At 34.7% G+C, this 21283-nt stretch overlaps 1 protein-coding gene across 3 annotated transcripts in view; it reads left to right on the top strand.

The window, feature by feature from the left end:
* Nucleotides 1-21283, top strand: part of LOC121739845 (CUGBP Elav-like family member 3) — a 604208-nt gene that overhangs the window by 225773 nt on the left and 357152 nt on the right. The window lies entirely within an intron of this gene.

Below are 21283 nucleotides of genomic sequence, written 5' to 3'. Positions count from 1 at the left end.
AAACACAGTGCCAAAAATGTGTGAAACATTGTACACCCAATTTTAGCGTTGGACCATGTCACAAAATTATATTAGCGCGGGGATTGGGGAATTTTATTACATTTTAATATAAGGTATCTCACAATATCCTCAGTTGAGGAAACTGCCTCGAATTTTGATGGCTTCTTCGCGTTGAATACGGGCAAGTGTTCTTTGATAAGTTTTTTCATAGCTATCGGAAAATTTAGAGTCAATAGATTTTTTATTACTTGCCGGAGTTCCGACATAATTATTCTGTTTTATTAACTTTGTCTAGTCTTCTCTACTTTATTAAATTTTGAGGCAATTTATGTTTAAATAATGATTTTTTAATGTTAATATAGCGAGAATATTCTTTGTATTCCTACTAAGCACATTTTTTTCTCTAGAGATTTATTTTATAAATAATATCGATTAGTCGTATTATACGTGGGTAATTTTTAATGATGTGTATAAAAAGTCGGCAATACTTGTTATTGAACATTCATACATAATTTATTGTGGTAAAGTTTGACTTTTGGAACTATATCGTTGCGGATTTCGGATACCGATGGCCCGACAAAAAAACACCCAACTTTTAAACACCTAGCATCGCAGCGATGCTACGGTTGCCGGCAGCCAAAAAAAGGAAAATGGGGGAGAATGAAAAAAGTTGGAAAAAAAATTTCGAAGTTGTCGGCTTTCATGCGATACCCGCTTTTTTATTTCCGATTCCTGTACGACCCGAATCACTGCTACACACGGTGACTTTTTATTCCAATTTTGTTCCTGATTCCTCCATTGTTCAAAGGTGTACGAATCTACGACTCAATTATTATGAAAAAAAATGAAGTGGTAATTATTTTTAACTTTTTTTTTGTTAGCGACAAAATTTATATCCTATAAGAGTACCTAATGAAAATGTATAACTATCTTCAGCACAGAGTACTGAAAAATTGACGGAAAAATATTAAAATTTCCTCTTATAATTTTCCCTTAAAATCAAAACAATCTAACACAAATGCTTAGAATTATTGGTACATTCAGGTTGTAAATGAGATGTTTAAAAGGTTTAACAAATAAAGCAGTGATGTACTTATAGAGCTATACTATTATTCAACAGTAGTAAACCACGAACATAAAATATGTGCAGTTTGGATAAATTTACGAGGGGCTAAGTATCCACCGGACTCACGTCTCCACCATAAAACTGATTCAGGCTTCAGCGCCGGAATAAAACGCGATATACGCCGTTATATATTAATGAAAGGCGACTGGATTTTAAAATCTAGAACTTTCTAAAGCCCAAACGGCGTGTCGAGGCGCAAAACTTCATATTTTACTTTCGTCTATCTCGAAATTATATTTTGATTGCAGTTTAATTATAAAAATACTTAAAGCTGCTTGTTTTGTTCCGTTTCCATTATTTGAGGGGTTCCGTAATATCAAGAAACCCTCATTATATTGCTCTGTCTATCCATACTTCTTAATTAAATTCCGTAATTGTGAACTGACCATTGCACCTATACCTTCAGCAACAACTGACGACCTCTATGGCTCAATTGGTTGAGTGTGTGGCAGCCCAAGCCGGGGGTCGCGGATTCGAATCCCACCGACGGAACAAAAGGTTTTCAATGTTCCCGGGTATGTGTATTAAATATATTGTGTATGATAAAATAAAAATCTTAAATATATGTATAGTATCAAAGTATTAAATATATTTCCGTTGTCTGGTACCTGTAACACAAGTCCTTCAGGTACTTATCACGGGGCCAGTCTGACGTGGTGTGAAGCGTCCATAGATATTATTATTATTTAATTTAATTTTAAACTTGATTTGTGTGTATGTTTCGGTATCTACGGTGAACAGGAAAGTTGTAAAGCTTGAAAGTATAATATTCTTGAATGTATTATGACAAAAGAGTGAAAATATTTGAAGATATAAAAGTACGTGAACGATACCTCGAAAGAGTCATAAAACCGTAGAAGTTTACTGCCTTTCTGTTTCCACTTCGCTGGGTTACAAAAGAAAATACTTTCTGATAAGTAAATCATTAGAGGAATTAGGTATTGTAAGTAAAAATCAATTGCATACGTATAAAAAATATTTTCTTTAAGCACTTTTAACGAAATTCTTCGCGTATACTCGTAAGTAAATAAATGTAGATATGAGAAATATTACAGAAATGCTGACGACTTAAATTACGTACGTATGATGCACATATCGAAGACGTTATTAAAGAAATTTTAGTAATAATTAAAATTAACCATAAAACTGAAGCGATAAAGAATCATAAAAATGTCAATATCCTATGTTCTACCTAACAAACAAAATATTACCTAATAAATTCATCATTTCCGGAATTAAATACGAAAAGTCAATTTTATTGTTTCCATGGCTTCCGATGGTATCCGATAATCTTTGAAATTATCATAGAATATTTATTATTTACCACATAATGTGTGCAAATAAAGTTAAGAAAGATTGGGTTGTAAAGTCATTCGGATGAAATATAAGGAGAGCGAGGGTACTCTGCGCTCTAAGCAATTTATGAAATTGTTTTTGATTATTTACCTTCTTGGCTTTAGCAATATTATCGTTATTATCTTATTATCCTTTATTTGTTTGATTTAGCGTTGAAATTATTATCGTTATGTGTAATCAATATCTACGATTCAATGTTCATTTGTTTTGATCACATAGCAAGTTATACTGCTTAACGGCCGTTCCCAATATTTGATCTATCTCTGGTTTTGCCCTACTAGAGATAGGAATAGCTCACATTAGACATTAGAGACATATATTTTATGTCAATTGTGAGCTATTCCTATCTCTAGTAGGGCAAAACCAGAGATAGATCAAATATTGGGAACGGCCGTAAGTCGGTGCACATTGTACAATTGTACATGTTTATGTAAAAGTATCTTACTTTTCTGCTTTTGGTGGCCTTAAAAAAACTTTTTGGTAAAACAACACTTTTTAGCAATACGTTTATAAAAAGACTTATGTGCGCACCACAATACTTAAAGCTTTTTTTTTAATAAGAGGGAAAACGAGCAAACGGGTCATCTGACGGAAAGCAACTTCCGTCGCCCATGTACACTCGCATCATCAGAAGAGCTGCATTTGCGTGGCCGGCCTTTTAAGAGGGAATAGGGAAGGGTAGGGAAGGGAAAAAGGGAGGGTAGGGAAGAAAATAGGAGAGGGTAGGGAAGGGAAAAGGGTAGGGGATTGGGCCTCCGGTAAACTCACTCACTCGGCGAAATACAGCGCAAGCGCTGTTTCACGTCGGTATTCTGTGAGCCCGTGGTATTTCTCCGGTCGAGCCGGCCCATTCGTGCCGAAGCATGGCTCTCCGACGTCAAAAATATTAACTTCGCTGACTACTTTGTAAATAGAAACAATATAAAAACGTTAAGTTAGTGTAAGTGCCATAAGGTTGTGTTGATACGTAACACAGATTCTGTATTTGTTCTGTACTTACAATCAATCTCTGATTCTAGAAACACCAAATGACGATACATCCAAATACTTTATCCTTAACCCAGTTAGAGCTAACTGGGTAATAGAGAAACCACTCGGTATACGTGCAGACAGCCCATCTCAGCGCTCTAGGGGGAGGGGTAATAAGTTAGTAATAAATGACTTGCCCGTAAATCTCGTATGTAGCCTTAACTAATTATTATTCATTGCACGCCGTCTGATTAAAATATGTTATTTTGAATTTAATGTTGACCTGGATGAGACGAGAATTGATGATCAAGGAGTTTATAATTAGAGAAGTTGTGTATACAAATATGGTGTAGTGGATCTAATTATTATTATCCAGTTTATGTGGTTTTTGTAGGTTCATCTTTTAGAGCGTCCGTAGCCTAGTGGGTAGCCCTTTGGTTCGCACTCGCAAGGGTACAGGTTCGATCCAGGATAGAGGCATTTACTAATGAGACATTATAATTATATACCTTTTTATTCCTCTGGACTAGACCGATTATTGGGAGGAGTTTAAATCACCCACAACGGATTCAATGGCCTTAATTTTTTTCTATTCAACAGCGTCGTTGATGTCTGGTTAACCGATTAAAAGTGGTTTAGTTAAAAAAAAACTCTTTCTTTCCTCACTTTTAGAATAATATTTAAAGGTAAAAGCAGATGGTATTTCCATTGTCTGATGAAAGCTCCAGTCCCTCAGGATCTCCTGACCGTTTCTAATACATTTGCATTCTACATTATATTTTAGCATGATACATTATAATCTTAGATTAATTTGAGATCTAAGTACTCTATTCTCAAAATGTAGAGTATATAACTAGATGACGCCCGCAACTCCATTGCGCCAAAATTCGCGCGGGAACTGTACATTTTTCTATGATAAAATGTATACTATGTCCTTACTCAGGACTCAAAGTATCTCCATAACAAAGTTCAGCTAAATCGGTTCAGCGGTTTGGGCGTGAATATTATTACATCGCAAAAATATTTGTTGTTTAGAAACCAACATTATTTTAGGTATTTCTTTTTGTAGATTTTATATAGTACCCTAGAAAACGAATGATTCTGCTTGGAAAAGTCGAAAGCAGAAATTTTGACTTTGTTACCTTGTTTAGACTAATTAGGAGATAAACATACTAAAAGTCCTGACCATAAACTAAGGTAGGCTGAAATGTTCACAAAATACTAAGTTCTATTTATACTTTAATAATTAAAAATAAAATTTAAAGAAAATAAATAATTAATAATTATTTTTTTAAAGAAAGAGGGGCGATATGTCCAAACTTATGTAGCACTTTGAGACATACGCCAAATGAAAGGCGTCAGGAAGACGGACAGACATCAAAGTCTCAGTAATAGGGTCCCGTTTTTACCCTTTGGGTACGAAACCCTAAAAAACACACTTTTGAAAATCGGCCAATTTTAGAAGCTCATAGCGAGGCAATGATAGGAGATAGATACAAAGTGTAAAGGACGAAGTTGTAGAGAATTTAATTAGCTTTTATTATGTAGAAGAAGAGAATTTCGTACGATGCACCTTTTTTGATGAGTAAGCAAAAAATAAAAAAACGGGACCTTCTTTACCCCCCCCTGATGAGGACTTTTAGTATGTTTATCTTCTAACTACTCTAAACAAAGTACCAAAGTTAAATTTTCTGCTTTCGACTTTTCCAAGCAGACCCCCATTTTGGGCATTCGTTTACTAGGCTATAGGTTTTTAAATGTCTCCAAGGCACTTATAATGTAGGTATGGATGGACTTATGTTTTATGTGCTCATAATTTTTTTTTGTTTCAGGTAAGTTGACAACTGAGGCTGGAGCTGATGGAAGCTAAATTAAAAATCGTTGTCGGTATTTACTGTGCAAATACTGTAATATACAAAAGCAACTAAAAAAAGCAACTACTGGCGCCTGTTCAAAAAAAGGATTTTGGCGCCCCTTTAGGCAAATTTTTTGGGACCTTGGTTTTGGCGCCCCTAGAGAATGGGGCCCGTGTGCATTGCAAACATTGCACATAATATGGTAGCTAAAGTCCAAACGGTGAAGAAACATGACTTCGTATAAAAATATCAACATTTGTAAAAACTTTGTACTCAGTCTCGTCATTGTGTTGCACCACTTAAAATATTTATATTATGCTCCTTGAAATAGATTTTATATTCCTAGTTTTTTTTTTAAATAAAATAATGGGGCAAATGGGGGAAAGCAACTTCCGTCGCCAATCGATACTCGCAGCATTAGAAAAGCTGCAGGTGCGTTGCCGGCCTTTTGAGAAGTAATAGGGCAGGGAATAGGGAAGGGTAGGGAAGGGAATAGGGTATTGGGCCTCCGGTAAACTCACTCACTCGGCGAAACACAGCGCAAGCGCTGTTTCACGCCGGTTTTCTGTGAGCCCGTGGTATTTCTCCGGTCGAGCCGGCCCATTAGTGCCGAAGCATGGCTCTACCACGTAAAGTACTTAAAATATAGTATATATTATTTGCTCCTTGTACTTTATATGCTTGTATTTTATATGCATAATATTTTATAATAATATGCTCCTTGAAATAGATTTTATATTCCTAAGTAATATTTGAAAATAAGTGCTCACAAATTATGATCCTGTAACTGTGACACTCAATGGCCTGACTTGACCTCATTGCAATAAACAAAATAACAAAAGAAAATATGAGAGTACCATCAGAATATGTAAAGGGTTAGATAGTGCTGATGTGACGTGGGGATTTAGAGCATGAACCAAGATGGATGGTCGCCGGAGCGGCGTTGAATTCGGACGTCCTATTGTTGCAAAGCCCTAGTATACAATTTCACTGAGATCCTATTGTCAGGGTGTTCTTTAACGAGTTTAGAATCTCGTGTAATTTTAACTTACTTTTCTTTAAAATTTAAAGCACTATAGAATATTGTTTTTTAGCATTTAATATAATATTAAGGGCCTGCTTCACCACTTCCTGATAAAGTGCCGGATGGGATATACACAACTTATTTGACAGATTTTCCATATATCTGTCAAGTTGAGTGGTGGATAGCGTATCCGGCAGTTATAAGAGAGTGGTGAAACAGCCCCTTAGTTTTAAAATTTATATTTTAAAGTTTTAGTGAGAACTGGTTTTTTTATTATAAACTTTTAGTATTCGTGAGCCTACTGTCAAAACGCTAGCCCCGCCTACACACACCGCTATCCTCCAATCGTGATACAATGATTCCATGAATCGTGCTCCCGGGCAATGTGCTTTACGCTATAGATAATAACTAATAAGTAATAGTGAACAATATCGCGTAACAACGGTTTCCGCATTATAGCACGAAAGTAAAGATCGTAAGTCCCAATCATGTTTTTGATGATTACTTAAAAATTAAATACAATACTAATATTTCCTTTAGCTATTATTTTATAAAGTGTGTGATTGTAGTAGACGTGCAAGTTATTTAATGATAATAACTCAATAAGTGTAACAGATATTTGTTGAAAAGCCCAGAAATATGAATCGTGTTTTCCGTTAGCCAAATATCAGATAAATATAGAATGATTTAATTAATCTCAATTTCATTTGAGTCAAATGTCCTCCGGGATCGTAATACTTAGAAAACACAGCAAAATTTGGCAGCCCGCTCTTACACGTTAAACACGTCTTACACGTTAGTCATTAATCATAATACTAAGTATAGTCTATACACATATTCAACAAAGACACGTAAATTAGTGCAATCTTAGTTAAGACCTTATGTCTTTATAATGTAGAATATATTTTTATCGTCCACACCCATACTTATGTAATTATTCCGAAAATATAAACTCCGTCGCCCGAACACTCAATAAAGTCACTTGAACGAAGTGCACATAAAAACCTACCGATAACTATAAATGGTTTTCGCTGCATCCATTAAGGAGATGAAAGTATGAACTCTGGAATTATCCACTTAATGCAGCTGAGCTTATAAGTTATATCGCAGTTAAAGGTATAAGTGACAGCGAATAAAATCATCAAATAACTTTTAAGGTATTCGCTATACGAGATTCCTACTTTAATAATTAACGGCAACACTAAATGACTTCATAATAACTAAACTTAAATTTAATATAGAGTTTGACGGAACATTTTTGGAGTCCGATTCAAAATCTTTATGACATTAAAGCTAAGTGATTACTAAATGTTTTATTTTTGAATCTGCGTTTTGCCTTAGAAAAATTACGTTACATTGTAGGCTCCAGAATGAAATCGGTGCCGAAAGCACACATCTCTAGTATTGCTTAGAGTGTGTAGACACTAGCATTTGGAACGCAGACATGAGCTTAGCAAGGCTGTCAGCCATTCGCAGGGAGATTAAACTTCTGGCTTGCTTCTGGCTTAAAACAAGGTCCTACAACGCATGCTGTTCGCCAAAACGTTAAACGTACTTAAGCTGATACTTACTAATGTAGTTGAGGTAGAGTCAGAATCAATATTTTATAATTTTAATCGCCTATTATAAATCAACGTGGTTAAATATTGGCTGCATCTATTTATCCGGGTACTGCAGTAGTCCAGCTATTGTCCGGCTATTCTTCTTCTTTTTTATAAAAAAAAAAACTAATATACCCGGACGAATAAACAAGAATTATTTGTACAGTACCCGAACTAATAGTCACTTTGTTAAATATTAGCTTTGTCCACATTGTGCCTTTTTTTGTTAAACAAGGGCATGCGTTATAGCGCAGTCAACAGCGAAGGTGTGGCATGCCCGTGACGCGCGTCAAAATCCACCCGCGTTGAAAGAAAAGTGTCATAGCGCGCGCTACGATTTCAACGCGCGATACGGGCATGCCTCACGTTCGCTGTTGACAGCGCTATAAGGCATGCCCTTGATGAACAGAAAAAGGCACAATGTGGACAAAGCTATTTAGTGTCATTCAGAGATTAATCCTCGATCGCGGATTCTTGGAAATGTATTGTTTTTATATTGTTAACGCGGTCGAATTCGATCGCTTGGGAGTTGATAGGTTAATAATAACTTATGAAATAATAATTTTAGGAGTTCAATAGTTTTGTTTAAAAAATTGATCAAGATATCAGACATTATGTAACCAGATGACGCACCTAACTCCGTTGCGCCAAAACTCGTTTTACGCGCGGGAATCATAATTTTTCCGGGATAACAAGTATTGTATCCTACTTCCCAGGATTCAAAGTATAATCATGCCAAATTTCAACAAAATTGGTTCAGCGGTTTGGGCGTGAAGAGGTAACAGAAAGACAGGCAGAAACACTTTCGCGTTTATAATATTACGAGCTTTTGCCCGCGGCTTTGCTCGCGTTAAGAAGTATTATTATATACAAACTTTCATCCCCTATTTGAACCCCTTGGGGTTGGAATTTATCAAAATCCTTTCTTAGCGGATGCCTACGTTATAACATCTACCTGCATGCCAAATTTCAGCCCGATCCTTCCAGTGGTTTAGGCTATATAGTATAGTTTTTATTTAATTTGTTATATGATAACAAATTATATAGTTTTCTGTTATTTTGCGTAGGTATTTATAATAATTGTTATTTTTATATAGACTCAATTGTTGTGTGCACTGATTTTTGTTACCTGTTTTCTAAATTTCCTGTAACAGGTCTACTGGAAGAGATTCCAATCGGAATAAGTAGTACCTTTGTACTGAAATGTATTTCTAGTTTTAAGACTTTCACTGTAAACATTTTTTGTGTACATAAATTATTAAATAAAAAAAAATAAAAATAAAATAGATTAACACAATAGATATAACTACAGTATGGATTATTCTTATCGCGCATTTTTAGTCTTTACATGGTGATAAGCCAAATTATACCTTCTTATTTTTTGAGTGAAACATCTCTGATAATCCAGTCGTTCATCACTTGCGCCCGAAGTAAAGTTTTGTCGTATGTTCTCATGAGCTGTAAAAGTGACTAGGTAATTTATCGGCTATGAAGGAACTTGGCCCGACGGCTGCCTCGCAATCTTACCTCGCATTAGACGGCACCCCGTAGTAATGACTAGCTTCTCAAGTTTGACTCAACTTTTTCTATCTTCCGACGATCTCTTTGAGCGTCTTTCATTATATTACAACTACATATTATTATGTTTAGTTATAATATAACGAAAGATGAAGAAAATGAAATGAAGAAGTTTGTTGTAGTCCTCCACGTGCCTTTAGTTTCAAACTTAAAATTATGATTAGGATCTCAATTATCAATACTAAGGTCGTTGACCGGACCCTTGGAGCCAGTCCACACGGTGCGTTGCGTCAGCGTTGCGTCGACGCAGCACTGCATTTGCGTTATTTTACATACAAATAACCAATGTGTTCACACGGCGCGCTGCGTCGTCATAACGCACTCATGACGGACAGCAGCCCCCGAGACGAAGCGGTGTTGACGTTAAGAAGTTTATTACGAATCAGTCGTAATAAACTAATAACACTGCGATGGCGCAGCGCCCGTGTGGCCGGCTATGCGTCAAAATATTTGGCGCCGTGTGGACTGGCTCTTAACGAGACCGAAATTATTTTGAGCCTATAGAATACCACTGTGTGACATAAGGCTGTAGCCTGTAGGTTTCATTTTGCTCTACGCCATTAAAACGCAGCGGCGGCATGAGTCGCTAGACCGATGTCAATAGAAAATGAAATCTTGGTCATAAAGTGGCGTTTTATCGGCTCAAAATAATCGCGTTCTCAGTGATGGACTGCGGCGGTGGTCTAAGCATTGACTTAAATTAAATTAGCTATCACTTTGAATTAAAGCATACACTATAGAAAACTCCACCAGACTTCCGGTAGTAAAAAGCAGCAATCGCGTGTAGAAAAGAAAGCCACGCCAGATTATTCTAGAATCAACTAAAAAACTTGTTTTAGCTAAATGGAAAAATTCAATTCCTTTATACGTTAAGTCTTGTTTGACTGCTGTTTCAAACAATTTATCTAATTGATATTTGAACCAATATTATCCGAATAAAGGGTTTATTTCCGATTAAAATAAATCCTTTGGATATTAAAGTATCTACACTAATTGGAGATTTGTTAAAAATTAAATCAGCTTTGTTTTCTGTTGTGAGTAAAAAATATAATGGAAGTATTTTTTCGGTAAGTAGTCTTGATACTTTTTAGTCTTAAATAGCAAACAGACATATTTTGATCTTGGCACGGGCCGGATCAAGAATATGGTATACTTCGAACCAAGTTCGATCATATGTTGCTTTATTATTATTATTAATATCGGTAATAATAATAAATATGTCCGGTGGACGATGCGAGTTGCGACACGTCATTTCACGTTTGTTAGAGTAGGATGCGGCATTCTCGTTCGATTGTTTGAGTCTCAAAACGGTTTCGTGGTACAAGCCCAAATTCGATCGTCTGTTTGTAGTTTAGGGGATAAAAAGTAGTAACTTCTACTCAATTTGCTAGTAAGCTGATGTATTCATACAGTAGGTACACACTATAACTAATTTTTGATTCCAATGATTTACAATTAATACAAAATGTCTTTGTTAATTTGTGGTATTGGACTTTAAAACGATTTTTAAAATAGATAATAATATTATGTTAAAGCTGAAATAGTTTTACCTCATGACTGTACCATACTATCCTCACAACGCTTTGCTATTTTTCGTTCAAAAGAATGTAATTAAACTACAAAGCTTAAGAAGAACATTAAGGCCGAGTAAATTGCGTATTAATGAATCTTTTTGTTCGTAATTACAATTTAAACGTGAACAAGCTGCAATACATTGGAATTTTGGGAACGATATAACGAAAATCTAGGTAAGAGGTAAAAACAACGTCTTTATATAAATAAAGCAAAATAAAAAAATCATATCGAAACTGCAATAATGATTATTGCAGTTTCGATATGATTTTTTTTACAGTTTCGATATTACAACAATACTGTAAAATGATAGTCTCATAAAATCTGAACTTTATCAGTCCCACGACTATCGTGTAACGTGTTCTAGCCTCTGGGTGGTCAGGACTCTAGTTTATTTGTAATAATATCAAAAAAAATTATTTTGTTCATGATTATTCATGACTGATGACAGTCATTTAAAGTAAATTAAACACTTGAATGACAATTATCATATTTTTTTAGAGTACCGTACCCAAAGGGTAAAAACGGGGGTCGAGACCCTATTACTGAGACTTCAATGTCTGTCCGTCTATCTGTCTGTCGTCTCCAGGCTGCAACTCAAAAACCGCTATAGCTAGCCTTTTCACAGATTGTGTATTTCTGTTGCCGCTATAACAACAAATACTAAAAATAAAATAAAATTAATATTTCAACAAACGTGATATTTTTGGTCTTTTTTGCTCTATATCAATAATGGCTATATTTAGGAAATTGAAATATTCACAAAACACTAAATAGTGTTAGCACTTTAATAATTATTAATAATATTACAGTAAAATAAAAATCTAAGGGGGGCTCCAATACAAAAAACACAATTTTTGGCCTTTTTCGCTCTATAACGGTACGGAACAATTCGTGCGCGAGTACGACTCACACTTGGCTGATCATTCTATCTACCTAGTGTTAATAGTGACATACTAGTGTTTATATGTATGCTTTTTTGATTAGGTGTGTTATTCATCATGAAATATTATGTTTCAAAAATATGATAACAGTGTAAAACATAATATTCCAAATACTATTTCATTCAAAAAGAAAACAATCTAGATGTACATCTTGTTTCAGTATCAAGCGAAATGAAATACTTTATAGCGTAACTTGTGGCGTTTCATGCGACTGAACTCAAAGGCAATAAACTTAGGGAAAAGCTGTACAGTATTACTACTTTAAAGCGCTCTATTATAGCTTATCGAAAGCTGCAGCTTACAAAGCTTTTGAAAGTTTATCTATTAGTATATGAACTATTTGTTTATCGAGTCTTCATAGTTTTAATTGTTTTGACTGGTCTAAAAGGTCGACTGTCGTGGCCAGACTTTCGAAACATTTTAACTTTTTAGGTTTTGCGCAAAGTATTTTAATCTACTAATTAATGAACTCAATTAATATGTAACAACTAAGATTAAAAACACCTTATATATATAGCGAATTTTGTAAAAGAAAATCATTTTATTTATTTAGTACTTGTGGCGGTACCCACAATTCGCCTAACATTCCTGCATCGCGCTATCGAAGTTTTCTGAGCGCGTCGGTATATATACGACAGCTGCAATGTACCGCGGGCTTCGGCCTGACCGAGCATAACACCTCGCTCGGTCGGAAGATCTTCCTTCGGCCGCCACGCACATATCCCACATTGGTGACCCTCGACAGAACACGCCTCCTTCATCATCATCACTCCTCGCCCCTCCGCACCGCGCCAGCCAGCATCGCCCTATCGGGTACCTCGTCCACTAGTCGCAATGTACCGCGACCTGGGCGACTCCGCATCGGCATCATCGGGCTTTCTCACTACACCGACCGGTCAGCAAGCAGAGCACATCTCTCCTGGTCAGCACGTAGCATCGGCCCCGCACGGCAGCTATCCGACTCACTGGATCCCGTGCAGCAGCTTACAGTTCCGACTCACTGGAACTCACTGGCACTGGCGACTCAAGCGACAAGACTTCAAGATTCGACCTCCGGTCTTCGGGGGGGAGTGATCTGGCGGTACCCACAATTCGCCTAACGTCGGTATATATACGACAGCTGAAATTTATCACGTGGGCTTCGGCCTGACCGAGCATACCACCTCGCTCGGTCGGAAGACCTTCCTTTGGCCGCCACGCACATAATCCCACATACTTCTATTTATGTAGAATTTTATTTCTACGAGCGCCAAGTTTTACCTGACTGCCAGGAAGGGTTATGTTTCAGCGCGTATTTTGTATATATGTAATAAATAAATTACCATGTATCTCCAGAACCGCTAAACGGATTTCCACATTAGAGGTATCGTTAGATATTTTGTCTTAATAGCCCAAGTGTTCTTAGATAGGTGACATTTAAAAAAACCAAAATGGCGGATGTTTGACGCCATAATATTGTGAGGTAAAACAAATATACCAAGCAATTCGAGTGGGGTATCGAAATGAAAGGTTTTCAACACTGATTCTAAATATTATGTATAATGTATATAACCACAGAATACATGATACAACTTGCAGTTTTAATATTAATTGGAACGATAAAAATACCTATGTACCTACCTACGTATTGTACACTTAGAAATAATATCAGCAGGGAAGTCTTTAATTTTTTTTATTAGATAGATTGTCGAAATGATAAGATTATTGCAAACTAAAAAGTCGCCAGTAAAGTAAATTAATTCAAAAAGAATTAGGTCTTATTTCGTTCTTTTTAAGTTAAAATTTTTTTGCAGTCAGTTCTTTTTTTATTTTTGAAATAATTTATTTAATAGAGCTAATTAGTTAGTACGACAGTTACGTTTCCCGTACGGCATATAACGCGACCTACATTTTAGAATCGCCCACTCCCGGCACAAACACAATTATTGAGTATACCGTCAATCACGGTGAAAGTTTCTTTTGAGCTATGGATGTAGTAATCACAAACATCTACAGCAGCCGTTGCCATGGCGACCGCTATCATAGCGCGCAGGCTCGCCCCCCGTCGGCTCCGCCCATTCTAGCCTGTTGCTACCGCATACGCCAGTCACATTTTGATCTCCATGGGCCCACTATCAATATTAAATTAAAAACGAATTTATATCAATGTGCCAGAACTGACGTGCCGGTTTCGTACCGTTTAGTGATATAGTTAATGAAGGCCTGCGAAATCAGGTACTGCATGCTTGTTGCTTTATGTATGTAAAGTATATATGCTAATATCTACAGAAAAACGGAAAATGTACTGAAAACAAAAGAGTATAATATTGGATACAACCAAACAAGTTATAAATATACCTGACCAATCAAAGCATGTAAACATTAGAGTAACCTAATATAACATCATCACTTTATAATACCACAACAAAAGTTTTAAGTAACCTGCCAACAAAAGAACTCAAATCAAGTTTTACAATCTTTCAAAAGATGGCGCTTAAGCGTTCGTATTTTTGTGCTGGTTAAAAAACTATCTTTTGTTATAAATAGGCTTTGGAGATATTTATCTATTTCTCATCTCTACTTCATTATTCGTAGGACAAAATTTATTTAATTTTTTATATGTATTTATAAAACTACACCCAGTTCAGGATTATTCAAAATAACGATTACAGGGTCAGCTCATACAAATTGTAAGAAAATTTAACTTTTATAGATTTTATTTTGATTCTTATAAACAAAAAAATTAACGTTTTATTTTGACAGAAATGGAAAATAGTGTTAGTTATTTTTAGGGTTCCATACCCAAAGGGTAAAAACGGGACCCTCTTACTTAGATCGATGTCTGTCCGTCTGTCCGTCTGTCTGTGTCCAGGCTGTAACTCATGAACCGCTATAGCTAGACATCTGAAATTTTCACAGATTGCGAACATATCTGTTGCCGCTATAACAACAAATATTGAAAAGAAAATAAAATTATTATTTAAGGGGGGCTCCCATACAACAAACATGATTTTTTTTAGCCTTTTTGGCTCTATATCAAAAATGTGTAGGTACTTGATTTTTTCTCAAAGTCTTTAGTTGTATGTGTTGTTTAATATTTAATAATAATATTGAAATTGAAAAATAAAATGAGGGGGCTCCCATACATAAAACACAATTGTTGGCCTAATTTTGCTCTATAATGGTACGGAACCCTTCGTGCGCGAGTCCGACTCGCACTAGGCCGATTTTTTTATATTTGTGTGTGCGGTTTTATTTTTTAATTGATGTTTGTATTTGAAACTTTGACACAAATAATATTTTGTTTTAATTAGTCCTACAATACAAACCTTCACATTGTTGGACCCTTTTTTTGTTTAACATAATATAATAATTTGATATAGGTACGCACCTTATAACGCATACTGCTATACAGCTTGAAATTTAATTTTCTTTTAAGCTTTTATTAAACTCTAAGTAGGTATATTGAAATTTAATGTCAATAATAATTATAGTCATTACACTATTTTAAATGCATGATTCTTAAATTGATCATTATAGTTAAAACATCATTGTTAACAAAAATATATTATTATTAGGGCATACAATATAATGCTATATAAGCACAATTTATGCAATAACAAGAATAAACTTAACATCTGTTGGTCAATATTAATAGATATTGAGATTCAATGTAAATAATCTTAAAATTGATCAGAGAAACCTATCCAAACAATACAATACAAGTTGCTTGAATGTTTTAATCAAAGCCTGACAATTAATTAAAAGCTATATCGAACAGTACAATGAAGGTAGTATTTACTTTAACAAGCTCCGATACGATCCCTTAGGCATTTCGTTTGGAAATGTTGAGTTATTTACCCCATGAATCCGTTCGTAATATTTTTACGCTTTATAATTAATATTTAGGCATTGAATTTAGGGTGTAATACTGTAGGGTTTTTATGTGGCCCTTATGATATTATAGTTTGATATGGAAGTATCAGCTGAAAGAGTAACTTTTCTTTTACCTTTGTGTTATCACTTAGTTTTGTTGCAGTATATTAGATACTCGATATTTGTTCAAATGTTATTGTTTAAATTTTCCGGGATATAACGTATAATTTTTCCTTTCCCGGAACTCGAAGAATCTTCATATCTAATTTCAGCAAAATCGGTTCAGCGGTTTGTTCGTAAAGAAGACAGACACATTCTCACATTTATATTAGTATGGATATTGGATATGAATATACATAATTCCATAATATTATGTAAAATACAAAAACTGTGACAAGCAACTCATTCAAAATTTAACAATCGTGATAATCCAAAATATCAAAGTATAATAAATTATTTTGAAAGTTAACGACCAACAGCTGTCTGTAATGATAAACGAGTAGTTGTTAATTTAATCTGTATTTTATTATCAATTAGCGTAATTGAAATTTGTTTCCATTAAACTTACAACCGTAGCAACTGTGTTCAGACTTAAAGTTTTTTAAATCATGCGATCCTCTTGCCTCTTAATTTCATTTTATCACAATAGGAAGAATTTAGGGATACTTTCTTAGTACTATTATGCTCATACTTCAGTATCCTAATTATTGAATTAATTCATTTATCGCGCGGGAACCGTACAATTTTTCGAAACAAAAACTATTCTAACATGTTCCTATTCACCTGTCGAGGGAATTTATGTACCAAAATCGGTTCAGCCGTTTGAGAGCGAAGAGGTAACAGACAAAAAATAGACATACTTTTACATCAATAATATTGGGATATTAGGAAGGATTAATTACCAGCAATTTAGATATAGACAGAGAAATAGAGCTTTTTGTACAGAATTTGTAAAATAACATTTTTGACATATTTTGTATGTAATAAATCATATTAAAAATATGCAATATCAAATTCTTTCCATTTAAGTATTAATAGACATAAAATCTGCTCTGCGAGTTTCCAGAACATTTTAATTTGAGCCGGATCTAACATTAAAGCCAGTTTACAATGCTGAATGGCGAAAGTTTGCGAGTTTGTTCCCACTTCGGAGGTGCAAAGCACGCGACATGCTCTCGCCGACAGTTTTATAATATCGCAGGGACATAATGTACCTACTTAAAATGGAGCAATTGTCGTCTGCTTTAAAACTCTTTGACGCTGTCATGCTATCACGTAATTTGGTAACAATATTAACTAAAGAAGTAGGCTAGCCGGCCCCTAAACGATCAATTGTATTCACGCTTCAATTTTATTGAACTTTTATTTGACAATTAAATTGAAGGCGTCCGATGTTCAATATCAAGCCTAGACGGTCAATAATAGTACGCAAAACGTGACATTGCGCAATGAAATTGCTCGTCTAGGGGCCCACTTATTATTTTAATTGGCAATGAAATTTTGCATAAATAAAATCTGGCACTTATTATCCTTTAATGGCATATTTTGATATAATAATCAGAATCCTGACCAAGCTTCAAAAATTAAAATATAATTACTAACTGCCATCTTGCTTTTAATTCTACTTTCACTTAAGAGGCTGTAACTGCTGCCTTTTGGTAAATAGATATTTTATTTCCTTTAAAATAATTGTCAATCTCAAAGAATAGCTTGCAAGTTCTACGAATAATCAATACTTTTAATGTTCCTCACATTTATGATTTAGTTTCCTAACTTTTAGCTGATAGCATTCTATATTACATAGCAAACAGACCATAAAGCTATACCAATACTCGACAAATCTCCATTACTGCCCTCATCCACCGGGCCAAACTTCCCGGGGAGTCCCCGAAGATCGCGCAGCCATTGCGGGTAATCCCCGGGCGATGCATTTGTGACGTCATAAAGTTCCCATCCGAGCCTTTAATTATAAGGGTTACGTTATTTTAGATTTAAGTTGACTGTTAATGTGCATCAACTGAAATATCTAAGTACATGACCATTTCAATATATGATTATTTGGACACTATTAAACATTTGTGTATTATCCCAAAAAAAATAACGTATTGAGTAATAAATTCAGTTAGGTATGTTTATCAGATCACTTAGAACAAGACTGCATTCATAACTTAACAATTTTGTTGTGTTAATACACAAAGTATGCTTAAAAACGATCGTATAAAAGTGTGTGGATTCAAGAATTAATGACTAGTTATCTTTTAAGTAACTTCAAGCCTAACCAGTTTAAGTGCGACCCTCGTAGCGAACTACAAGTACGCTACGAGGGTCGCGCTTGAAATGGTCAGACCGTAAGTGTTACTCACAAAAAGCTGACTTAAATTTTCAATTCAGTTTATCAGTAAATATTTATATAAAATTATGATTTATCGTGGTTTATTAACATCCAATTAATTTTGTTTTTTCATGTTTCTTTATTATTATCCTGCCACCTGAAATTTCAGATAAGGAACCTAATATTATGATATCAACAAATCAATGATAATGTAATTCTAGACCTATACTTCGACCAGATGTCTCTAGGTATTAGGTTGGGGCGAACTTTTAATCCTAATATCCTTTCCTAGGAAATGAAGTTTAAGCTTCCGTCCGGGGCAGGACTGAATTGGACTTAAGTCGTGTAAGGAATCCAGATCCTTTGGTAAGCGCCGAGCCGGGCCGGCACGAACTTGTGTCGAAACTCTATGAGTATCTGATTTTATCCGATAATTTTCTGTTCAAATATTTCTGCGAGCAAATACAATTTTCGTATAGTAATAATTGTGGAAATATATTTGACTAGATCGTCTGCAACGTCGTTGTACATTGTGCCTGAGATCTATATTTTTTCCGATAATTCAATCATCTTAGTTAAGAGTGGAGAGACTTATATTTATCTTATTCTCAGACAAACAGACACATTTTTGTATTTTTTTATATTATTATAATATTAGTATTTATAACAGGCAAATTACGTATAATAATACAGAAGCCAAACCTTTTTCTGAAATAGACATCCACCAAAAATATATTTTTTTAACTCCACGACAAAGAGAACGTAGGCTAAACCACTTAGGTGGGATTTCACCAGTCACACTTAAAACTTCGTTTTATAAAACTTACTTCTCCCATAACGCGCTCTCGCAGTGACGTACCTAAATCACGTTTTGTTTCACATGGATTTCACAAACTTCTTTTAATCGCGATTAATAATTATCTAAGTTTACTTAACGTCACGTGATGATTTTACATGTTTTTATCATTTTGGAACCTCGTCACGTTAATTTAACAACAAAATGTTAAGAAACAATACATAATATTATACTAACAAAACACATCTGCCAAAACTGTCATCTTGACATTTCTTTCGTCTAAATTTTTCGTTCCGCTATGACACTACACTGACAGGACTTGAACGGGTTTCATGAAGTAAACCGTGAACATTAAATTTGGATTGTAAAAACTTGGATTTGTTTTAACTGAACGCATTCACACGCGTTCAGTTTATGCTGGTGAAATGTAATTCGATGTTATGAACGCGTTCATACGTACCCGTACGTACGAGCACGTACGGGTGCTCTGAACCCGTTCCATTTCTTTGGTGAAATCACCCCATAATACATAATAATAATATTAGACAGTTTAAGATAGATGTGATTTTTAACAACTTAATTTGTATTAGAATATAATTATCACAGAACAGTATCTATAAAATTATTCGGAAGTGAAGGGGCGTAACACTATTGCTCAGTGCTGAATCAATTCACTGAATATCGAAAATTCGTTCCTTCCGATGAACACAGAGTTAAGTATAAGTTCGTCGAGATAGAAAGAAATCAAAAATTCAGTCAGGTAACCGATTAGGCGACAACAAAGAGCGAAATTAATTCAACGAGATAAATTCGAATTTTAAAACAAAACTCACGAACAATTTTCGAAATTGGCGCAAAGATTAAGATTCATAATACTTGTAAAGTTTTATCTCATCCCCGCTAAGTTTGGAGAGCAATAAAGCATTTTGGCAGATTTTGTGTAGGACGGGTATTAAATGTACATTATGCGTGCCGCAGCTGAAGCGAATTAGCTGGCTAAGCTACTTTGCCTGTAGCTATGTGGCTATTTCAGATCCTTTAGACTTGTGTTAGTTAATTTGTTTCTTTATTAGTCATAAATCATAATAATATTTTAATACGCGAACGAAAACCTTTGTAACCCTTTTTACGATAAATGGGGAAACGTAGGTGCATGATATTTTGCACAGTTATAGTTTATATGGTGAACGAGTGCATGGAAATAATATTATTTATTTTTGGTATACAATTTATACTCTTTTATGTACACGTATACAATTTATACTCTTTTATTTATGGTAGAAGTCTGTTGACAAATTGAAAATGGATTATAGTTTTTTTTATTGAATCTTAGATACTATTAGACAATGCTTACACGGCCAGTATAAGATCAGCTGAGTCCCAGAGACAAGAGTTAAAAAAATGATAAAGTCAATATTTTTACAAAATATAGGTAGTAGTCCTAATGTCGTTGAAACTAAGGTCGAATTTCGACCATTGGACGATCTCTAGTCATAATAATTTTTTTAAAAGAGGGCCTACACATTTATCGTGAATTATTTTATTAAACTCTTAGGCTCTTATGAATATCCACCTATCATTTTACAGGATCGTCAGCATTCTAACTTTATCATTTACTGTTTGAAAAGTTGCAATTTAGTTATAACTCGTCTCTGGCCTGGCATATTATGACAAAATATTAAAACCGTTTAATACTTTAGTTAAATATTAACTTTTTATATTATTATATATTGTTATTACTAGTTACGATAAAAGCGATATTTTTGTGTATTTTTGTTACTTCATGCAGAAACTGCTAAACAGATTTTAATCTAATTTTACATGGCAGATGTTAGGGCTCTTGATTATACATTAAGATGCTCCCTCTACGGAGATGCTGAAATTTACCGTTTTTAGAGTCTTATTAACTCATAATTTGAAAGCTGCAAAATTATAATAAAAATACAGCAATAATAATCAGCATTTGAACATTCCTTTCTCCGTTATTAATTTGCTATTTTTGTTTATTATACTCATGATATCAGCTTCCAAAGTAATACCAATTTATATTTATTCAAGCATACATTCAGTATCTCCCTACTATTTACAAATTACGTTTATTTGAAACATGCGCCAATAGATCGACAATTTCATACAACTACAATATATTTGCCGTTTGAATTTTTTAGGTGAATTTCGAACTAAGTTAAGTAAAAAAATAGGATTTTGGTGCGATCTCGGCAAGGTGGCAAATGTATGGCCAAGGTCGTTTGCTCAGGGGATGTCCTTAATATA

The sequence above is a fragment of the Aricia agestis genome, chromosome 2 (assembly GCF_905147365.1).
Source record: "Aricia agestis chromosome 2, ilAriAges1.1, whole genome shotgun sequence".
In the NCBI taxonomy this organism is placed as follows: Eukaryota; Metazoa; Arthropoda; class Insecta; order Lepidoptera; family Lycaenidae; genus Aricia; species Aricia agestis.
Note: the sequence above shows the minus strand (reverse complement) of the source record. Positions and strands in the feature narration are given on the sequence as shown.